The following is a 6,654-nucleotide window of genomic DNA, read 5'->3' as shown; positions in this document are numbered from 1 at the left end:
TCTTGAAGAGATCTCTAGAATTTCCCATTCTATTGTTTTCCTCTGTTTCTTTGCTCTGATCACTGAAAAAGGCGTTCTTATCTCTCCTTGCTATTCTTTGGAACTCTGCATTCAAATGGGTATATCTTTCCTTTTCTCCTTTGCCTTTCTCTTCTCATCTTTCACAGCTCTTTGTAAGGCCTTCTCAGACAACCATTTTGCCTTTTTGCATCTCTTTCACTTGGGGTTGGTCTTGATCCCTGCCTCCTGTACAATGTCACGAATCTCCCTCCGTCCATAGTTCTTCAGGCACTCTCTATCAGATCTAATCCCTTGAATCTATTTCTCACTTCTAGTGTATAATCATACGGGATTTGATTTAGGTCATACCTGAATGGTCTGGTGGTTTTCCCTGCTTTCTTCATTTTAAGTCTGAATTTGGCAATAAGGAGTTCATGATCTGAGCCACAGTCAGCTCCCGGTCTTGTTTTTGCTGACTATATACAGCTTCTCCATCTTTGGCTGCAAAGAATATAATCAATCTGATTTCGGTGTTAACCACCTGGTGATGTCCATGTGTAGAGTCTTCTCTTGTGTTGTTGGAAGAGGGTGTTTGCTATGACCAGTGTGTTCTCTTGGCAAAACTCTATTAGCCTTTGCCCTGCTTCATTCTGTACTCCAAGTCCAAATTTGCCTATTACTCCAAGTATTTCTTGACTTCCTACTTTTGTATTCCAGTCCCCTATAGTGAAAAGAACATATTTTTTAGGTGTTAGCTCTAGAATTTGTAGTATACTTGCTGAGTTTTCAGTAGGATTGACTTGAAGCTGCAGATCCTTTGAGGCAATCTCACAATTTTGAAATGTTCTATCTAGGAGTGTGCTGCATATTTCTGTTAGTTGAATCTTATTTAATTAATCTCAGTGATATTCTATAGTATATTGTGAAATGTTTTAGCACATTTAAATTGCATTTGGTTGTATATACTTTTATGATGTTTTCAATGCTAAATTTTATATTTTATGTTTTGTTACTCTCACAGAGGAGTAAAGTTAATTTTCATATCAAACTTGCACTCATTAACTTCTGATAGTGTGTAGATTCTTTAGGGTTTTCTGTACACTCAGTCATGTCTATGTGAATAATATACTTATTTCTTCTTTTCTAATTCTTATACCTTTTTATATTTAATTTCTGTTTACATATTAATTAATTTACTGACCTTTGCCTTATTGCATGGCTACAACTTTGAGAAAAAATAGTAAAAAGAAGTTGCAGCAGCATTCTTTTCTAGTTTAAAAATTTGAAGCATAGGGATATTTGTAGCATATTACTGTTTAATATGAAAAATACAGTTGATTTTTTAAAGTATTCTTTATAGGGAAAATATATTGATTCTATTTTTAGGTTGCTGAAATTTCTCTTTGTATGAGTGATTGTTGCGTTACATCAGATTCTGTTTTTCTGCATCTACTTGTGAGTGAGTGAGTGATAGCCACTCAGTCGTGTCTGACTCTTTGCAACCCCATTGACTGGAGCCCACTAGGCTCCTCTGTCCATGAAATTCTCCAGGCAAGAATATCTTCTCCACATCTACTTGTATGAATATGTGATTTCTAATCTTCTTTTACTTTGACAAATTATATTGCTTGATTTTCAAATATCACACCACCCTTGTATTTCTGAAATAAATCCCATTTGGTTATAATACACTATCATTTTATGTGTCATTGGGTTTAGTCTGCTAATATTTTGTTTAAATAATTAAAATTACCTTGCTATGTTCATAAGGAATACTGGCCTATAGTTGCCATCTCTTGTAATTTTCTTCCTTTGGTGACAAACATACATTGATCTTATATATCAAGGTGAGAAGAGGTACCTTAATTACTGTTTGCCAGAAGAGTTTTATAAGTTTGTTGCCATTTTTTCCCCAAATGTTTGAATGAACCAGCAAAATCATTTAGAGAGTAGTTTTATTTTTTAGAGAATACTTATTTATTTCACTCCTTTAGGACTATATTTTTAGATCCCTAATATATAACATATAATTTATAAAATTTGATAAATACATATTTCCCCTCTCAGCTTTGATAAGCTGTATTTTTAAAGGAATTTATTAATTTCATCTGATTTATAATGAACTGTTAAATGTATTATCAAAGTCATTACAGGTTTGAATACAATATCGTCTTATCTTTTCAGTCTATGCATAATCTCCATGGATGCTTTTATTTTGTTCCTTCAATTGATTTTGTTGCTGCTCTCTATTGTATAAGTATTTTCCATTCCATTGGTTTCTGCACTTTCTCTTATTCCCTTTTTGTTTTCCTGGCTTCTTGATATGAAGGCTTAAACCACCAATATCCAGCCCCTCTTTTTTTTTTTTTTTTTAAATATACGCATCTAGACTCCATGGGGTCACAAAGAGTCAACACAACCGAGTGACTGAGCACCAGACTTTATATTTTCCTTTCCTCTAACCTCTAGTCACATCACTTAACTTTTGAAAAATCATAAAATATCATTAAATTCAATATATTTTCAAATATCCTTTTTAAATTCTTCTTTGACCCAGGAAGTTGCTTCACATGTTCTTGGTTCTTTTATTCTCTCTTTTCTTGCCCTCTGATTAATCAATTATTTTTTAATTAAGCTGTTTCTTTTTATTAGCTTTTTAGTTACAGCATTTTTACAATTTCTATATTGGTTTCACTATATGCACCTTGACCTATTAGAGTCTAATATTAATGCTTTATCATTTCCAATATAATGCTAAGGCTTTCTATCATTGTAATTCCTTGGAAATCTTTCTTGGCTTTTCATGTTATGAGTGTCATTCAGTTAAATCCTAAACCCCATAAAATTACCCTTATAACAATAATTTTTATTATTATTTTTGTAATCAATATTCCTTGCATATTTACTTGTCCTTTCTCCACTCTTTCTGCATTTCCACACATATACCACAAGTGCTAAGCGGAAGACTCCCCTTAGTATTTCTTTCAGCTTGTTTTCTGGCAGCAAATGCAATGCTTTTATATATTGAGAAAAAATAATGTTTGAAAGACCTTTTTTGTGTACATAATTCTGGTTTGCAGTCATTTTCCTTCAGCACTTAAAATATGGCATCCCTTTTAACCGTGACTTCCGTCTTTTCTCTTTAGAAGTCAGATGTCAATCATGTTGTTCTACAGATTTCTCTCACCCGCCTTCCTGGACCGCTTTTAAGATTTCCTCTTTGTCTTTGGCTCTGAGCAGTATGACTGTGGTATAGCAAGGAGTGGTTGTTCTCATATTTATCCTGTTTAGGTTCTCTGAGTTTTTTTGAATCTGTAAGCTCATCTCTTTAATCTGTTGTAGAAAATATCTTGACCTTTACTTTTTGACTAAAGTTCTTATCCCATTTTTTTTTAATCCTCTCCATATGGGCCTCCAATATGATAATATATTTAAGAACTTTTCACCATGTACCACAGCTATCTTACACATTTCTGGATTTTCTTTTCTACCCATCTCCTTTTTATTTTCTTGTTTGTGAGTTTTAGTCTGTATATATTCTACTGGCTTTCTTCTAGCTCATTAATTCTCTCCTCACTTAAAACCACTATGCTATTTAATTGATTTTGCAGTAGTGACGGTGGTTCTTAATACCAATTAATGTTTGTTTTAGTTCTAGAAATTCAATTTGAGTCTTTGTTTTTTCAAGACTCTAGTCCTTTGGTAATTTCTACATCCCATCTTTTCCTTTTCTTTAATATATTAACTAGCCATATTTTAAAATTCTTATGATAAATTCATTATCTGGATTATGTAGCAATTCATATATATTTATATTTTTATCTTGATCTTATTTTTCTAAGCCTCATATGGTTTGACTTAATGCCAGATGTCATGTTTAAAATGTTGTAGAGGTTTTGAATAGTGTTGTCTTACTACCAGAGGATTTTATTTTCATCTGACTATCCTCTGGGAAGTAGTTAAGGAGCAAATTAACACAGTCTAAAGAGAGACTTAGCTGACTTAGGCAGAATTTCATACCTGAAAACAAAACATGTCCATCAACCACTGGTTTGCTCCCATTCCTAATGTATTTATCCAGGTCTCTCTTCATTGACAGATACTAAATTCTAATGATTGCCCCAGCACTCTGAGATCACAGAAGTTCCACTATATATGTCAGCTTCTCTTGGCTTGATTTCTTGCCTTTTGCTCAGTGCAACTGAAGAATAAACAGACATCTCCAGGTGAAATGTGGGGCAGGATGAACGACAAAAATGTGACCGTCACCTCTGTGAGCCTCCCTTCTCTCTTAGATCTTCACCCCTCAAGTCTTTTATTGTTGTTGTTCAGTCACTCAGCTATGTCCAACTGTTTTCATCCTCATGGACTACAGCACTCCAGGCTCCTCTGTCTACCACTATCCGCTGGAGTTTCCTCAAATTTATGTCCATTGAGTCAGTGATGCTATCTAAGTATCTCATCCTTTGCTGTCCCCTCTTGCCTTCAGTCTTTCCCAGCAGCAGGGTCTTTTCCAGCAAGTCGGCTCTTCACATAAGGTGGCCAAAGTACTGGAGCTTCAGCTCCAAATCTCACCTCATATAATTAGGTGTTGCCAGTGTCTTCAGAAAGTTGTTTTTTTTTAATTTGGTCTCTCATTTTTCCCTAGTAAAAATGTTGATGTGTCACCAAGTACTCCTGCATTACCAAACAAAAGACATCTATGATATAGATTTGATTGCAAGTGTTGTGCAGTTCCTGTATTTTATTTCCTATAATGAATGAGATATCTCTTACAAGTGCAACAGTGACTATTGTATTTCCTACCAGTTTGTGTTTATAGTGTTTTCAATACAAAAGTAAATCTGATAGAAATGTAAGTGCTTTTCTATGTAGCAGCCTATGATCTGTGAACTGTTGTATTTTGGGGGAAAAAAAGACCTATTATGCTCTAAAAGAGGGCTGAACTGGGGACTTTTAGAATGCTACTGCTAACTTTAGTTAAGCTCTAAAACACTGCCACTCTGTGGTAACTTGGAGACATGGCAGCATCCTGTATATTTCTACAGATAAGGATGCCCTAGCAAGTCACTTCTAAATTCTGTTTCCCTGTTATTCAGGAAGCTGAAATTTCCTCATTCAGTGAAACAGCTACTCCATACCCATTTCCATGCGCCTCTCTCCCAATCCAGGTTTCCAGTCTGAGGTGCAGCCAATGGGCTCTTCGCTTTGAGGGAACTTCAGCCAATGGAAAGTGCTAAGGCTCCAAGTCCCGTAAGTTTCCATTTAGGCTCTAATACTTGTGAGTGGAGAGCTTGCCAAGTGGCACAGTGGTAAAGAATCCACTTGAAAATATAAGATATTCAGGAAAAGTGGGCTCTGTCCTTGGGTCAGGAAGATCCCCTTGGAGGAGAAAATGGCAACCCACTCCAGTATTCTTGCCTGGGCGACCCCTTGGACAGGCGACCCCTGGCAGGCTATAGTCTATGGAGTAGCAAAGACTTGGACACAGCTGAGCAAATGAACACACACACACACACACACACACACACGCACACACATCTGTGAGTGGAGTGGTCTAGAACTCATTACTTACCCGCTTTCAGCATCAGTTTTGTCATCTGAAAAATAAGGATTTTAGCAGGCATATTCACTTCATGAAAATTTGTTTAGCTATATACTTTTTCTCTGTGTGTGCTATATTTTAATAGAATTAATTTTTGAAAGATGTTAATAATATTATTTAAATGTATCTTTTAAAGAATTGGTCTGAACATTTAAATGTATAATACCCTCTCTAAAATGATGCCTACACTGATCTCTATTCAAAAGTCTATAATCTTCCCTCATCATCTCTATCCCTACATATCCACACATACATCTCCTCTGTTCTGTTCAGATTTCTATTTTTTTTTCTACAGCCCTTTGATCAAATAAAATGTTATATGATGGGCATGCTGCATATTTTCTCACTTCACTTTGTAGAATATAGCTTCCCAAAGGCAGGGGTGTTATATTGGTCGGTCTACAAGTGCTTAGAACAGTGTCTTACACATAATGGTTGCTGAAAATTATTTGGTCCTCACTGGACTCCCTTGGTGATCCAGTGGTTAAGACTCTGGGTTTCCAATGTGTAAGGTGTGGCTTCAATCCCTGGTTGGGGAGCTGAGATCTCACATGCTCTATGGTGCTACAAAGAAAAAAAAAAATGTTCAGTGCATGAACAGGAAGCAAGCATAGGTATTGGCACAAAACAATAGCTCACATTTAAAGAACATTTTTTGATCAGGATTTGTGCTGGAGACTTTGTTCCAGATCTTTAATACAGCTTGTGGATGAGAAGGTGCTTCTAAGTAGGTGTCATAACTTCAGATATTGCCTAGGAGATGCAATTTTAAAAAATCACTAAGTTGTACACTTTAAAAAGTAAATGTTATGGTTTGTAAGTTATATCTCAATAAATCTGTTATTAAGTAGATGGTGAGTTCTTCAGAGAGAGAAAAAAATTTTGGCTCCTGGTTCTGACACTAACTCACTTTTTTTATTTTATAATAGGATGCTTTTCCCTAGTTCTTTTCTATATGCAAATTGACTGTGTCCATTAAGCTGAAATGCTAAAATCCCTTCCAGGTCTCGTATCCCACCTTTTTAAAAAAAGAGACTTCGACAAAGATG

The sequence above is a fragment of the Cervus elaphus genome, chromosome 4 (genome assembly GCF_910594005.1).
Source record: "Cervus elaphus chromosome 4, mCerEla1.1, whole genome shotgun sequence".
Lineage (NCBI taxonomy): Eukaryota > Metazoa > Chordata > Mammalia > Artiodactyla > Cervidae > Cervus > Cervus elaphus.
The sequence above is the reverse complement of the archived record's forward strand: the minus strand, read 5'-3'. Positions refer to the sequence as shown.